This window comes from Megascapheus bottae, chromosome 15 (genome assembly GCF_031878675.1).
Source record: "Megascapheus bottae isolate mThoBot1 chromosome 15, mThoBot2.hap1, whole genome shotgun sequence".
Lineage (NCBI taxonomy): Eukaryota > Metazoa > Chordata > Mammalia > Rodentia > Geomyidae > Megascapheus > Megascapheus bottae.
The window spans coordinates 59398093-59413139 of record NC_143523.1 but is presented as its reverse complement, the minus strand read 5'-3'; the positions used below and the strand labels follow the sequence as shown (position 1 = coordinate 59413139).

Genomic DNA, 15047 nt, shown 5'->3' with positions numbered 1-15047 from the left:
GTCAGCTACATGGAAAAAAATATTGGGCTCGACAACCTTTACCTTGACTATGAGCTTTACAAGATGTGAGTTGCAGTATCAGGAAGAATAAACGTTTGTGTGGGGATGATAATGGTCATTTCAGCAAGAAGTTCTGGACGAAGTGTGGCCATGGAATGCCAGCAGACATTTTATTTTCTTTTTAGTGCTGGGCCTTGAACTCAGGGTCTAGGTGCTGTCTTTGAGAATCTTTTTTTTTTTTTTTTGCCAGTCCTAGGCTTGAGCTCAGGGCCTGAGCACTGTCCTTGGACTTTCTCAAGGCTAGAGCTCTACCACTTGAGCCTCAGCACCACTTCTGGCTTTTTTCTATGTATGTGGTACCGAGGAATCGAACCTGGGTTTTCATGCATGCTAGGCAAGCACTTTAACCACTAGGCCAAACTCCGGCCCCTGTCTTTGAGAATCTTTTGCTTAAGGTTAACACTTTACTACTTGAGCCACAGCTCCACTTCCAGCTTTCTGGTGATTAGTTGTAGATAAGAGTCTCATAGACTTTCCTGCCTGGGCTAGCTTTGAACTAAGAGCCTCGGATTTCAGTCTCCTATGTAGCTAGGATTGCAGATGTAAGCTATCAGCACCTGGTCAGACATTTTGTTATTAAAAGGAGAAAAAAAGCTGAGCACCAGTGACTCAACCTGGGTACTGTTCCTGAGCTTTTTATACCAAAGTCTAGTGTTCTACCACTTGAATTACAGCTCCATTTCTAGCTTTTTGGTAGTTTATTGAAGATAAGAATCTTATGGACTTTCCTACCTGGGTTAGCCAGATCTCACCCACCTAGTAGCTAAGATTACAAATGTGAGACACAGATGCCCAGCTAAAATGTCGTTCTTGAGAACCCAGCTGGAGCCTTTTGCTTTAAAAGAAGCTCATGGGCACTGTTATAGGATTTCTTCCCAAACACCTTCCTCCCAGTACCCACTCAGTTTCAGGTGAGAAGAAAATGGATTACAGGGTTCTGACAGAGAGTTGGTAAATGGAATATGCCAGAAAGAAGTTGGCCAGGCAAGGAGTAGAACTGCCCATGCAAGTACCATGAGGGGCTCAGGAAGGAGGAAAGGATAGGAGGTGTGAGCACAGTGCACTTAGGGGACACATGGGGGTGGAGACATGGCTCTTAATGTCTGGTTAGTGGTTCTCTCCTGGCCTGGGGTTCTTTCTGGCCAACAGCAGTGTTAACACCATGGAGTGATTCCAAGGCATCATAGGGCCCAACTCTCCTGGCTGGAGGCCTAAGCTTCTGTCTCCCTCCTTGGGACAGGGGCAGAGCTAGGTAGGCACTGTCCAGCAGAAGGTCAAGTCAGACCAGCTCCTCTCACCTTGGAAGAGGGCTGGATCTGGAGACTGTTCAGACAACATGTGACTCAGTTTCTCCTGCAGTTAACTGAGTTCTGGAGGGCCAGGGTCTGTTTCAGACCTTCATCTCATCTATACTCTCTTTGCAAGTAGCTATTCTAGTCTTCCATCAGTCTCCACATAGGTCAGCTCCCAGGCTGTCGAGCTTAAATCCCTACTCTGTCAATGTTGGGTAGGACTTAGGGTGCAGAGGGGTCTAGAGATATCCAGATATCCTGGCACATGAGAGGATATATGTGGTCATTTGCCAACACCCATTCATGTCCTCCCTGTTAAAAATGGCTTGGGATGTCCTTACATAGGAGTAAGGACATCAACTTGAAAGGAATTCAGCAAGGCAAATCTTACTTCTACAGAGGGGTACAAGATAACCCCAAATCTGGCAAGCAGAGCAGGCAAGTTGCTCTCTCTTTATTCCTAACACAGCAGGCCCCACCCGCCCTGCTCACAGGTGATGAGCTCAGGTTCACAACCAGCTCATGATTGGCTCATTTGAAGAGGATAGAGTGTCTTGATTACTCACACCCTCTGCTATGTTCTTTACTTACTAAGAATGTTATAGCTGAATAATCAGCAAGAGCTAGACCATGAGGCCCAGGGAGGAACTTTAAGCAACCCACTTTGATAGAAAAGAAAACTTTTCTCATATTCCCCTCCCTGACCCAGAGTCCCACTATAGCCATGCTAGCATGTGTTTTCCTCACTCTAGATAGCGCCAGCAGGTCAATGCCAAGCACTCTCCTAGGGGCACATGGTGCCAAAACAGACAACTAAAACCAAAGGAGCACTGAGTCCTGCGTCTTACACTAGCCTGGGAGGAAGTGAAACCTGCAGCTCAGATCAGGTGAGCTAAGGTCAGTGTGACTCAGCTCTCACTGCAAATAAGGTGAGCTGGACAGAGAAGCATCATCCAGAGCATCCATTAAATACAAAATATTCCTGAGCCCTGGACATTTCCCAGAAGGACAGGAGTGGACAGACAAATCTATTTTTAATCACCCTTCTGACTTCATGTGCAACTCACTGGGGACTCAGTCACACTGGAGGCAACAACGCAATGTTGTTCTGGGTGTTTCCTGGCCCTTACAAGGTGATTACTCCTCCAGGGAGAGTTTGTCTTTGCATAGTAGGGGTGACCACATCTCCTATGGATTAAGTCATTCCCCACCCTGAGAGGTAGTGGCTGGGGACCCATAGGTCACCAGTGACCTGGCCTGAGATCTGCAGGGTCCAGTGGGTGAAACGGGGCTCTGAAGACAATTATGAGAACTCTGTGGGGTCTACACACATCCTTTCTGGACTGCCCTCCCCACCTAGCTGTGAAGCTGTGGCCTCCTGAACCCAGAAGAAGCTAACCCCGTTATCTTGGTCTGGAAATTTAATTAGACATTCGGCCTTGAGTCTGGAAGACTACAGTACTTGTCAATTTGTAGGAAAAGGATGGGCAGCTTGGAGAGTCTCCCCCGCCTCCCAGCCCATGGCTTTCCTGGACACGGCATGGAAATTCTATGGACAGATCGCACAAGCAGATGCTCTCTGTCTGCACAGTCCTGTAAATATGTGTCCCCAGCAGCCAATTAGAGCTGAGCCACTGCTTCTGAGGAGGGAACTGACAGAAGGAGGATGCAGCTGTGGAAGGCCATGGTTATGCTTTCACAAGAACCACTCAGGATTGAGTGGGGAGGGGCCAGCATTTTACTGCTTAAATATTGTCATCCAGAGCTAGGCAAGTCTGCTGATTTGAAAACCAATTACACATTACCAATAACAGCCTCCCTGATTTAATTGGCCCAGAAATACCTCCTGTGTTCTCCATCTTGAGGCAGAATGTGATTTTCTTTCTCTGAGGAGGGCCCGAGGCCAGGTCTATCCCAACAGTAGAGGCATGATGGTGTTTATGAATGAGGCTATCCAGACAGGAGAAATCGAGAGGTCCAGGGCTAGGGGCCTGGGCAAGGCCTGCCTCTGTCATGTCTCCTGCAGCCTGGTCTTCCTGGCCTGTGGCATGGAAGCTATCCCATGGGTCAGATCAGGGCATTGGCTGCTAAGCAGATGGATGCCTGGTGTGTCGAGGGTCTTCAGTAAATGTCAGGTCTTATTAGATTTGGGAAAATGCTCTAAGGACACAGCCCCAGTGCCACAACCTCTGGAAAAATCCAGTGAATTTGGACTTTGGAATCTGCTGAATAAACACTGCTCTTCTGGTCACAGACAGTGGCCCCCTGGCCATAAACTTCATGGCCTTTATTTCTTATATGCAACCCCAATCTATATTAACCTTATTCTGGGGGCAACTTTTGCCTCTCCTATCTTTCACTGGTCACATGCTATGGATTCATACACCACATGCCTTTTTTCAAATTCTCCCTAGTCACTCAGTCTTCTGGTCCTTATTTCACATTAGATAGCACAATGGTATTTGTAGTACAAGGCACCTGGAAAATGCATTGTGTGTGTGTGTGTGTGTGTGTGTGTGTGTGTGTGTGTGTGTGTGTGTGTGTGTGTGTGTCCGTCCTGAGATTTGAACTCATGGCCAGGGCACTGTCCCTGAGTTTCTTTGCTCAGGGCAAGTACTCTACAACTAGATACACTGCTCCACTTCTGGCTTTTTTTGGTGGGTAACTGGAGATGTGGGTCTTACAGACTTTCCTGCCAGCTAGCTTGAAACCACAATCCTCAGATCTCAGCCTCCTGAGTAGCTAGGATGACATGCATGAGCCACTGGTGCTCATCTAAGAAAATACCTTCTTTTTATATATCCACTCTTCTCAGCCTGCACCTTCTTCCCAGTACTAGAAGCACAAAATTTCTTTGTGGAGACATTGGGTAGAACTAGTAAAAAAGAAACTTTGGGGTTCCTGAGCTCTTTTTTCCTCAGTGTGGATAACATAGACACATGTACAGTTGTCTGAAGTACTAGAAAGCACTCATGTGTCCCTGTTTCTGGTCCATGATAGCATGTCACAAACTGTAATAAGTATCACATCCAGAATGTTGGCATAGTCACACTCAAGAGACAGCATTTTTATCAAAGGATTCCCCATCTTTAAATACATGCATATTTCTCCCACTGCAACTACTCCTTAGTTCCTGGAAACCTCTGCTTACTATTTCTGTAATTTTGCTGTTTTAAGACTATCATGGGCCAGATGCTAAAGGCTCATAGCTGTAACCCTAGCTACTCAGGAGGCTGACATCTGAGGATCGCAGTTCAAAGCCAGACTGGATACGAAAGCCCGTGAGACTCTTAATCTCCAATTAACCACCAGAAAATTGGAAGTGGTGCTGTGGCTCAAAGTGGTAGAGCACTAGACTTGAGTTGAAGAGCTCAGGGACAGTTCCCAGGCCTAGAGTTCAAGCCCAATGACAAAAAAAAAAAAAAAAAAAAACCATAGGCCAGCCAAGTATTGGTGGTTCATACCTGTAGTCCTGGTTTCAGTGGGAGCAGGAAAGAGTTTCACAGATTCTTATCTCCGATTAACCAGCAAAAAGATGGAAGTAGAGTTATGGCTCAAGCAATAGAGCATCAGTCTTAAGTAAGTAAGCCAAGTGAGACTAAGAAGTCCTGAGTTTAAATCCCAGAAGAAAAGGAAGAAAGGCTGGGAATGTAGCCTAGTGGTAGAGTGCTTGCCTAGCATGCATGAAACCCTGGGTTTGATTCTTCAGTACCACAAACACAGAAAAAGCTGGAAGTGATGCTGTGGCTAAAGTGTAGAGAGGCTCAGGCAGAGCTAGGCAAGTCTGCTGATTTGAAAACCAATTACACATTACCAATAACAGCCTCCCTGACTTAATTGGCCCAGAAATACCTCCTGTGTTCTCCATCTTGAGGCAGAATGTGATTTTCTTTCTCTGAGGAGGGCCCGAGGCCAGGTCTATCCCAACAGTAGAGGCATGATGGTGTTTATGAATGAGGCTATCCAGACAGGAAAAATCAAGAGGTCCAGGGCCAGGGGCCTGGGCAAGGCCTGCCTCTGTCATGTCTCTTGCAGCCTGGTCTTCCTGGCCTGTGGCATGGAAGCTATCCTATGGGTCAAATCAGGGCATGGCTTGTGACCAGATGGATGCCTGGTGTGCCAAGGGTCTTAAGTAAATGGTGAGTCTAGATTTTTAGGGACAAGCTCCAGGACTGGCAAAAAAAAAGAAAAGAAAGGAAAACATATCCCAGGCCAGGTGTGGTTGTTCATACCTGTACACCTGTAATCCCAGCACTTAGAGGTGGAGGCAAGAGGAGTGAGAATTCAAGGTCAACCTGAGCTACACAATGAGACTTTGTCTCAACAAAAGAAAATATTGGGTTCTGCACTGATGACTGGTGCCTGTGATTCTAGTACTCAGGAGGCTGAGATCTGGGAATCACAGGAAAATCTGTAAGGCTCTTTTCTCCAATTCACCACCAAAAGTTAGAAGTCTAGCTACAGCTCAAATGATAGAATGCTAGCCTTGAGCAAAAACCTCAGGGGTAGCACTCAGGACCTACATACTACCTGCACACACACACACACACACACACACACACACACACACACACGCACGCACGCACAAAGTAATATTATATAAATGAAATCATACAGTGTGTAGGATACTATGGTTAACTTTTTTTAACTCCGTAAAATGCTTAAAGATTCATTCAAATTGTTGCATTTGTCGGTATTTCATTCCTTTTTATTGCTGAACAGAATTCCGTGGTGTGAAGTACAAGTTTCTTTAATTATTTACTAATCAAAGAAGAGCTGGATTGTATGCACTTTCAGGTAATTTCCTATAAAGCTATAACAGATAGTTATGTTTTATGGAAAGGCAAATTTTCATTTCTGGAATAATATCCAAAAATGAAGTTAGTACTAGTGCTTGAACTCAGGACCTGGATGCTGTCCCTTAACTATTTCATTCAAGCTGCTCTACGGCTTCAGCCTTACCTCCAGTTCAAGCTTTCACTGGTTAGATGAAGGTAAGAGTGTCAGACATTTCTGCTGATCTGGCATCAAATCACAATCCTCAGATCTCGGCCTCCTGAGCAGCTAGGATTAGAGGCCTGAGCTACCAGTTTCCAGTTCATTCATGTTTTATATAGTCAATATACAAATTCTATATATTCTTTATTGATTTGCACTAAGTGTTTAGTTCCTTTTGATAGTTACGGTTGGTGTAATACTTTTAATTTTGGTATCCATGTATCTGTCTTATCTCTTGTCTCTTATCTTTATCTTATAACTTCCTGAGTTTATTTATTAGTTTAGTTTGCTTGATTTTACAGATTACTTAGGACAGCCTAAGCATTACTTAGGATGAACAGGTTTTATGAAAACAGGAACTATTTTTTTTCTTTTTTGTCTGTAAGCTTTTTTCTTAGATGACTCGACAACCAAAACTTAGAGTACCATGTTGAGCAGAGGTGAAGAGGGACAAGGTTTGGATTTTTTGTCTTGTTCCTGATCTTAAAGAAAGTAGTCTTGGGGCCAGGAGTTTGGCCTAGTGGTAGGGTGCTTGCCTCGATTCCTCAGTACCACATACGTAGAGAAAAGCTGGAAATGGTGCTGTGGCTAAAGTGGTAGAGCTCTAGCCTTGAGAAAGCCCAAGGAGAGCACGCAGGCCCAGAGTTCAAGCCCCAGGACTGGCAAAACAAAAACAAAAACCACACGCACACACACACAAAAAAACCCCAGAATGATTTAGTGGTAGAGTGCTTGCTTAGCATGCACAAAACCCTTGGTTCAATTCCCCAGTACGACATACACAGAAAAAGCCAGAAGTGGTGCTATGGCTCAAGTGGCATTGAGGAAAAAGCCCGAGGACAGTGCTCAAGCCCTGAGTTCAGCCCCAGGACTGGCAAAAAAAAATTTTTTTGCTTTGTACTGAAATTTACTGGTTGTAAATATTGTGATTCCTCTTTTCTTTTGATTAACGTTTGCATGATAGTCTTTTCCTTTCTTTTACTGAAAACAAAACTGTATTACTATTATTACAAGTGTCTTACAGAATAATTTAATACATTCTGTCAATATTTCTGTTGTTATTGTTGTTGCTGATACTAAATTTTGAACTTAGAATCTTACCCTTGCTTGGCTTATTTACTTAGCTGGCATTCTACCACGTTAGCCACTAGAGGATCCAGCAGGCCAGCAAAGCTTTTACCTGATTGTTTTGGAGAGGGAGTCTTGAGAACTTTTATGCCCAAACTGGCCTCAAATCATGATCCTTTGGGTCTCAGACTCCTGAATAGCTATGATTACAGGTGTGAGCCACTAGCACTGGATCAATATTTGTTTTTTTTCTTTTTCTTTGCTTTGTTTGTGCTAGTTCTGGGGCCTAAGAACTATATCTGAGCTTTTGTCCTCAAAGCTACTACTCTACCACTTTGAGCCACAGATATATTTCTGGCATTTCGGTAGTCAGTTGGAGCTAAGCTGGTTTTGAATCATGATCCTCAGAGCTCAGCCTTCTCAGTGGCTAGGATTATAGGAGTGAGCTACTAGTGCCCAGCTTAGTATCTATTTTTATTTTTATTTATTTAATTATTTTTGCCAGTCCTGGGGCGTGATCTTAGGGCCTGAGAGCTGTTCTTGGGCTTTCTCAAGGCTAAAGCTCTACCACATGAGCCACAGCACCACTTTGGCTTTTTTCTATGGATGTGGTACCAAAGAATTGAATGTTATGTTAGGCAATCACTCTACCACTAGGCCAAACTCCCAGCCCTTTCTGTTTTATTTTTTTAATATTTAAATGCTTATTGATATATTTTTTTGGTTAGTAAGTTTAAAATATGTGTTATATCATCCAATCATTTCTATCATCTCTGTGCTATTATCTACTATGTTTTGAAATTGAAGTCAAGATTTTCCTAGTTCTTAGTATAATGTTTGATTTCCTATGGAAATTGGGATGTAGTATGTTATGAGACTCTAGACCTTACTTAAACTTATTGCTTTAACTGGTCTACTGCCAGTATTGCAGGTGGAAGAATGTGTGGCTATAACTACAGGTAAAGGTTGAAATGCACTTTGTCACTGAGCTTCAGTGAGTTCTAGGAGAGAGTGCACCCAATGACTGCTGCATACAGTGGGGCATTCAAGTTTCCTACATTGTCTTTTTTTTTCCTATTTTTTTATTGTAATTAGTAAAAGGGTTACATGATGTTTGCCAGATAGAAGGTGCATTAATTCACATACATTGATACCCTTTCACATGTCTTGGTACCCATTTCCCTCCCCCCCCCCACACCCCACACCCGTCTTGGTTTTCCCCCCTTCTCTATCAAATTTCAAATATCCAAATACAAATAAATTCAATATATCAGATAACAAAGTCAGATACTATACCAATATGAGATAACCAAGGGACAGCAAAGGAGATGAGAGACAACATAGTACATTAAGGACAACAATCATTCATTATATGGCTTTTGTTTCAATATCCTGGAGGTCCTTTCAATTAGCTTCACATTATAGGCCTTATGTATCCAGATTTTGCTCTATTGCAGATCTCTGCTAGTAGAGCCCAAGGTTTCTACTGATTATGACGAATGAGGGAAACCATTGAGCCTAAGTTCCTTTGAGTCACTTAATATGATTGAGTCACTTAATATGATTTTTTTCTAAGTCTTTCCATTTCCTAACAATTGGGGCGAGGCGATGTCATTCTTTCTGACAGCAGCATAGAATTGCATTGTGTACAAATACCACAACTTGTTGATCCACTCATCAACTGAGGGACATCTGGGTTGGTTCCATATCTTTGCTATGGTGAATAGTGCTGCAATGAACATTGTTGTGCTAGTGGATTTAGTATGTCCTTGTTTCTGGATGGTTGGGTAAATGCCAAGTAGTGGAATTGCTGGGTCATAGGGGAGTTCTATGTTTAGCCTTTTGAGGCACTGCCACACTGCTTTCCATAGTGGTTGAACGAGTTTGCACTCCCACCAACAGTGTAGTAGTGATCCCTCCTGGCCACATCCCCTCCAGCATCTGTTGTTATTCGTTTTCCTGATCCTGGCCATTCTAACTGGAGTGAGGTGGAATCTTAGAGTTGTTTTGATTTGCATTTCTTTTATGACCAGAGATGTGAAGCATTTCTTCATGTGTCTATAGGCCATTTTTGTTTCTTCTTCAGAGAAGACTCTCTTTAAGTCTTTGGCCCATTTTTTAATGGGATGGTTGTTACTTTGGAGGTTAGTTTTGGAGTGATTCAATTTTTTGAGTTGTTGATATATTTTAGATATGAGGCCTTTGTCCGTTGTTTGGTTGGTGAAGATCTTCTCCCACTCTGTAGGCTTCCTGATTAGTTTACTAGCTATGTCCTTTGCCATACAAAAGCTCTGCAGTTTAATACAGTCCCACTTATGCAGCCTTTCTCTGATTTGTTGTGATTCTTGGTCCTTATTAAGAAAGTTTCAACCTGTGCCAAGGAGGCCTAGTGTATCTCCTATTCCTTCTTGTAAAGTTTTCAGTGTGTCAGCTTTTACCTCCAGGTCTTTGATCCATTTGGAGTTAATTCTAGTGCAAGGTGACAAAGAAGGATCCAGCTTTAGTTTTGTGCAGGTGCTTAGCCAGTTCTGCCAGCACAACTTGTTGAAGAGGCTGTCTTTCTTCCATTCTATTTTTTTGGCTCCCTTGTCAAAGATTAGGTGGCCATAGGTCTGTGGTTTAATATCTGGGTCCTCAGTTTTATTCCATTGGTCTTCAGGCCTGTTCCTGTGCCAGTACCAAGCTGTTTTGATAATTATAGCTCTGTAATAGAGTCTAAAGTTTGGAATTGAAATTCCTCCAGCACTGTTCTTTCTGATAAGAAGTGTTTTTGCTATACGGGGTCTTTTATTATTCCATATGAAATTTTGGATTGCCTCTTCTATTTCTTTAAAGAATGACATTGGGATGTTGATGGGTATTGCATTGAATTTGTAGATAGCTCTTGGCAAGATTGTCATTTTCACAATGTGGATTCTTCCAATCCAGGAGCATGGGAGGTTTTTCCATTTCCTTAGTTCTGCTTTAATTTCCTTTTTTAGGGTTTTAAAGTTTTCGTCAAAAAGGTCCTTTACATTCTTAGTTAAGCTAATTCCTAGGTACTTTATTTTCTTTGAGGCTATTGTGAAAGGAGTTTCTTTCTACATTGTCTTTTAAGATACTGTCTGAGAAAGTTTAATTATCACCAGTGTAAAGGAAAGTTCCAGGTTCCAGGTGAGACCACACACTTTCTCTGATTCTTCCAAATGTCAAAGCCCCTTATCACAAAAAAAAAATGATGATAGAGGTGTAGGCTCACCACTGAGCCTTGACCAGAGAAAGAGGCAGGTGATGGGAACTTGTGGGGATGGGCCATAGGCAATGGCGGATTTGCCCATGATATGTAGCTTAAGCTGTTTCTGGAAATGGAAACAAAAGTTTTGTCTTTTGCTTTTTAAAATCTTGCTTGTTTATTTATTTGTGTTTGAGATGGTAAGGAGGAACACAGAAATTATTTATTGAAATTATTTATTTTTTCTTTTTTGCATATTGCTTTTTAGCTTTTTAAAAAAATTTACTTTATCATTGGGATGATGTACAGAGGGGTTGCAGTTACGTTCATCGGGTAGTGAATACATTACTTCTTGAACATTGTAATGTTCAAGGAGTACTTTTCATGTTTTCTCCCACTTTCCATCTCCCCATCCCCTCCCACTCATCTTGGTTTTCCCTTACCTTCACATTTTCAAATACACAAATAAATGTAGATACAATATACCAAATACCAAAGTCTCATACAGTAAGAACATGAGATAAACCTTAAGGGGAAAAGAAGAAAAAAGAAATAGCCTCACATAGTACATTAAGAACAACAATTACAAATATAAATCTCTTGTTTCCATATCCTTAGTCTCATCCTATATGGACATATGTACATAGCTCTTGAGCTATTGTGACCCTCTGTTAGAATCCTAAACGAATACTAATTGTTACAAACATGAAGCCTATGTTTCTTTGGGTCTGGCCTACTTCACTTAATATTATTTGTTCCAAGTTTTTCCATTTCCTTACAAATGGGGCAATGTCATTCTTTCTGATGGTGGCATAGAATTCCATGGTGTAAATATATCACATCTTCATGATTCATTCATCTACTGAGGGACATCTGGGTTGGTTCCATATCTTAGCTATGGTGAATAATGCTGTGATAAACAGCTGGTGCTGTTTACCTGACTTATATAATTACCACCCCTCTGTATATCATCCTTACAATAGCAATTAAAATTACTTTTAAGAAAAAAAACAAAATAGGTAGAAAAAAAAAGAAAAATGGCTATTTTCTAAGTTTTAGGTCTTACTAAGCTGCCCTCCCCTTTTCTTTTTTTTTCTTGGAGCTTGAACTCAGGGCCTAGGCTCCCTCCCTGAGCTATTTTGATCAAGGATAGAGCTTTACCACATTAAGTCACAGTGCCACATTCTTTTTTTTTTTTTACAAAACACTTTATTAACATAAAATGGTAACACACAAGACTATCAATGTATGTATAAAAGTGATATGTTTAATGACAACACTTGTATTTTATAATATGAAAGTAACACTTCCTCAACATAATGAAAAAACATCAATTTTTTCTGATTTTTTTTTGGTGTGTCAGGGGGCTTGAACTCGGCCTTGGTGCTATCCCTGAGCTCTTCAGCTCAAGCCTACACAGTGCCACATTCTAAGCTGCCTTTTTCCCCCTTGTTCTCTGGATAAGAGCTCAGGCTTGTGTTACAGTTTGTTTTTTACATGTGCTTAAGATTGAGATGTTACTGGCTTTTTAGAATATCCATATTTGGGATATTCTAGCAGCAGGGAACATCCATAACAAAATACCACAGACTGGCTGGCTTAAATGACAGGTATGTAGTTTTCACAATTCTGCAAACTGGATGTCCAAGGTTAAGGATTGGTTTCTTCTGGGGCCTCTCTCCATGGAATGCAAATTGCTGCCTCACAATCTTGTCCTCACATGGCCTGTTCTCTGTGGGGAATCCTTGGTCTCTTACTTTTTAGACTGGATAGACAGGGTCTCATTATATTATCTCAGATTAGCCTTGAACTCTTGCTCCTCTTGCCTTGGCCTCTCAAGACTTGGATTACATGTTTACACCATCGCCATCCCACCCTACCTGCCTTTTTTTATATCAGTCTTGGAGCTTGAACCCAGAGCCTGGGTGCTGTCCCTGAGCTTCTTTTTGCTCAAGGCTAGTGTTCTACCAATTGACCCTCAGCTCCACTTCTAGCTTATTTGGCAATTTATCAGAAATAAGAGTCTCATGGATTTTTCTGCCTGGGCGGGCTTCAAAATGTGATGCTCAAAGTCTCCTGAGTAGCTAGGATCACAGGCATGAGTCACCTACACCCAGTATCACACCCTTTTTATGAATGCAAGTTCTGTTGACCCCCATCCTTATGCCCTCATTTAGCCTTATATTTCCCCTTTAAAGGTTCTTTTAAGAAATACAGTCACAGGGCTGGGAGTTTAGCCTAGTGGTAGAGTGCTTACCTAGCATGCACAAAGACCCAGATTCAATTCCTTGGTACCACATAAATAGAAAAAAGCCAGAAGTGGTGCTGAGGCTCAAATGGTAGAGCTCTAGCCTCGAGAAAGTCCAAGGACTGGCACCACACACACACACACACACACACACACACACACACAGATAGATATGCATCAAACCCATGCTCACCTGAGATAGTAAGTTTTCAACCTCTAACAGTAGCTTTGCATCTCTGCGAGGCCTTCAGGCCGCTGGAATTTCTGCACCACTATAACTGTCAATCTCCCAGGCATGGGTGTGAGAGCAGGCTCCTCTTATTACTCAACTCCCACTTCTCACAATATTAAGCAGGGGCTCCTTGAGGAAGATTGATTTACCACATTAAATGAGTCCCAAAGTATTCCAGGAGGATGCCACAAGACAAACAGCTACTGCCTCCAGCCTCTAGCCCACCACCCTGCATTTCCATTACATCAAACCAGTCATGGTGAATGAGTTTCAGTGTAGTTCATTTTCTGCCTTACACGATAAACTTGTCAGCATTTGACCGATCAGCACTTGTGTGCAAGGAGTTCATTTGCAAGGCCACCTGACTTCCCAGCTCTGTTGTCCTGCTTCCATCACACTCTGTCTAATGAGCCAGGACCTGGCTCCTGTTGGGTACCGCTGAGCTGCTGGGGCATGCAAGCCTGCATGTATATTGTGGCAAGTGCTCTGTCCTCCTCCAGGATCCTTCTTTCTTCCCTGGTGGTCCTGGTGCTTGGTGTGGGGGTTAGGGGGAGGGCAGAGGTCATCCTTTTTTATTGCCAGCCATGTGTAACTCAGCTGGGAGAAAGTATGCCAAGCCTCCCATACAGAGATTCCATTCCCCAGTCTTGCTCCAGCCCATGGCATGACAGGCTTTTGCTGGGTTTGTTAGAGTTGTAGCCTAATCACTCAAGCCAGTCTTCAAGCTATCTCTAAGAAACTCTGGTGCTGGGGGACCGATGGCTCATGCCTGTAATCCTAGCTATCAGAAGGCTGAGATCTAAGTACACAGTTCAAAGCCAGCCCAGCAAAAAAGTCTGTGAGACTCTTCTCTCCAGTTAACCACCAGAAAACTAGTGTGGCTTAAGTGGTAGAGCTCTAGCCTTGAGCTGAAGAGCTCAGGGACAGCACCCAGACCTAGAGTTTAAGCCCCACAACCAACAAAAAGAACGAAGGAAGGAAGGAAGGAAGGAAGGAAGGAAGGAAGGAAGGAAGGAAGGAAGAAAAGAAGGAAAAGGAAGGAGGGAGGGAGGGAGGGAGGGAAGGAAGGAAGGAAGGAAGGAAGGAAGGAAGGAAGGAAGGAAGGAAGGAAGGAAGACCCTGATGAAGGCAGAGGCAAATCTCAAGCCAGGCTTTCCAGCTCTCCAAGGCATAATTCATAGGCCAGGATGCTAATCACTGGAGCTGCCAGTGGCACACGATGGGCCTATAGGCCCACACTCTTTTCCACACTGCCAAGTATCCTTGACTTTGCAGCAACCTCGGCCCAAGAGTCTTCAATGACTCATTTTCCAGGGTCTGGAATTCAGTGGCTGTCCATGGTCTGCCCCTAACCTGGCCAGGAGAGTTGGATGCCTTGGACCAAAACCAGCTTCCTCTCATTCAGGAATGACTTTTGTCACCCCGTTATCCTTTGTGGTCAAGGCTTCTGTCTGGGGGAGGGAGAGACATGTGTCCTCAGAGAGGGTGCCCTCTGGGGGCAAGTGTGGGGGAGGGCTGCATTAGTCCCCTTGAACCAGGGAATCTTTTGGCCAGGACTGGGGCCCCCAGGGCATGAGTCTCTTGTGTGCCTGCTGGCTTTCTTTTAGTCTTTGTCCTGATGAGTGTGTACCATGGACCTGAAACAACCCCAGCCAGTTCACCCAGCTGGGGTTAGGGTCAGGGTCAGGGTCACTCAGTCACATCTTCTGCTTGCCTTTCTCACTTTTGAACAAGTGGTGGCGTGTTTGTTTGGCCAGTGTCACGTGAAGTTGACAATTCAAAACCTTGAACAATGAATCTAAATATGGGAATGCATAGCTGAGGACTGGAGGTTCAAAGGTATAATTGCGTACCCCAGGGAAGAGGTGTTGTTGGACCAAAGGGCTGAGAGTCCCAGTCAACTCTTTTATCCTGAACGCAGGATCAATGGTAGAGCTG

General features: G+C 43.3%; 1 protein-coding gene across 1 annotated transcript in view; it reads left to right on the top strand.

The window, feature by feature from the left end:
* Chat (choline O-acetyltransferase) overlaps positions 1-15047 on the top strand; it is a 49863-nt gene that overhangs the window by 15110 nt on the left and 19706 nt on the right.